Raw genomic sequence first — 1,738 nt, 5'->3', positions numbered from 1 at the left:
AAGGGAGGTGAATTATGAGGGCTGTTCTGCTGGTCCAAAAATAATGTCTCCTATGTTACTATGTTGGTCCACAACATCAAAGGCAAATGTTGATAGTATGAAAGTATAAATTGAATCTTCTCACACTGTGCTGTGTGACAAATAATAGCAGAGGAGCAATCTGACAAAATGGCACATAGACAAAATGACACATCTGAAGGTGTGCAAGTGGATTCCTTCATGCAGAAAAAAATACAGCCACTTACATTCATGAAATGTTCATGGAGATGATGCTGTGTTTCAGCAGTGGTGACAGTAACGGTGGATCATCTCCATTGGCACAGATTTTTGCAAGTGTGGCATGTATGTTCTTGTTCATTGCTGGTGAAAACTCACAGCTAGTGACATTTTCGTCCCTCTAGTCTTCAGGCACTTCTCCAGTTACCACGGTAATCAAGGATTATTGAGAGTGGTCTTACAACCACATCTGCTTCTTCCTTGTGTGTGTTCCTTTTTCTTGTTTGACTACTTCCAGGATCTCCCCCTTCATCCACACAGGTCTCCTGGAATTTTTGCCTGATCTCTTGCTCTTTGGGATGGACCATTCTAAAGCTTGGACCATTCTAATCCTTGAAGCTCTACCAGTTTTCTTGTGCCCCTCTTCTCTCTAATGCTTTATTCATACAAGTTTTTCAAGCAAACCTCTGAAGAACTGGAAGTCTGCCCTCTTGACATCCAGGGTTGTAACCTTGCCTTTTACTTTGTACTCTCCTCACAAGATTCTATACATATCTTATGGATTCTGCAGGCAAGGAAAATTATGACCTTCCTATTTCCAATGAGTCTTTCCTTTTTTTGAAATATGAGGTACGAAGATTTGCAAGTATCAGAATTTCTGTAAAACATGAGCTGGATCTTAAGCATGTAGTCATTCTGACTGTTCATCTACTGAATCATTAAATTACTGTGATTACTTTAGAGAAAAAAAAGGAATCAAAGTTGAAAAATCCTGTCTTCACATATTTTCTTTTTCATCAATGCAAATTTTAAAGTGAGTGTTAATATTTTTGTCCTGCCTGGCACTACTAAACCTGCAGTCACAAAGACCATATAACATTAATTCAAGACTGTTAAAAGTAATTCTTAGTTTTTTTGAGGGAGAAGTTACTGTTTTTTGTGGATGCCCCATCCCTGGAGGTGTTCAAGGCCATGTTGGATGGGGTCCTGGGCAGCCTGGTCTAATTATTAAATGTGGAGATTGGTGGCTCTGCCTGTGACGGGGCAGTTGGAGATTTACGATCCTTGAGGTCCCTTCCAAGCTGGGCCATTCTGTGATTCTGTGAAAGAGAACTAATAAAACTAAAGTCTAAAATATCAGATACATAAAACCAGGAAGAAAATGCTAGCAAAGTGTAAAAAGCAGACAAATCAGTGAAATGTAAGATCACCTTCTATGACAGAGACAGAAAGCGATCATGCATATTCAAAGTTTAGATAACAGGTAGATAAATAGATTGGGTAGATAGCTAGATACATTGATAAACAGATGCGAAAAGATATGCTATGCATCAAATTTGTGTTCGATCTTTCTATCTTAACATTTACTTTTACCCACATAAACATAAACTTTTACCCACGTTTCCAAATCCAAGTCTGCAAATTGCTTTGTTATACTGTAAATGATTGTAAATGAGGTATTTTGTTTTCTTTTTTGTTTGTTTCTTTCTTTCTTTCTTTGGTGTTGTTTACTGCTGTCTGT

This window comes from Meleagris gallopavo, chromosome 1, assembly GCF_000146605.3.
Source record: "Meleagris gallopavo isolate NT-WF06-2002-E0010 breed Aviagen turkey brand Nicholas breeding stock chromosome 1, Turkey_5.1, whole genome shotgun sequence".
Taxonomy (NCBI): Eukaryota; Metazoa; Chordata; class Aves; order Galliformes; family Phasianidae; genus Meleagris; species Meleagris gallopavo.
Note: the sequence above shows the minus strand (reverse complement) of the source record.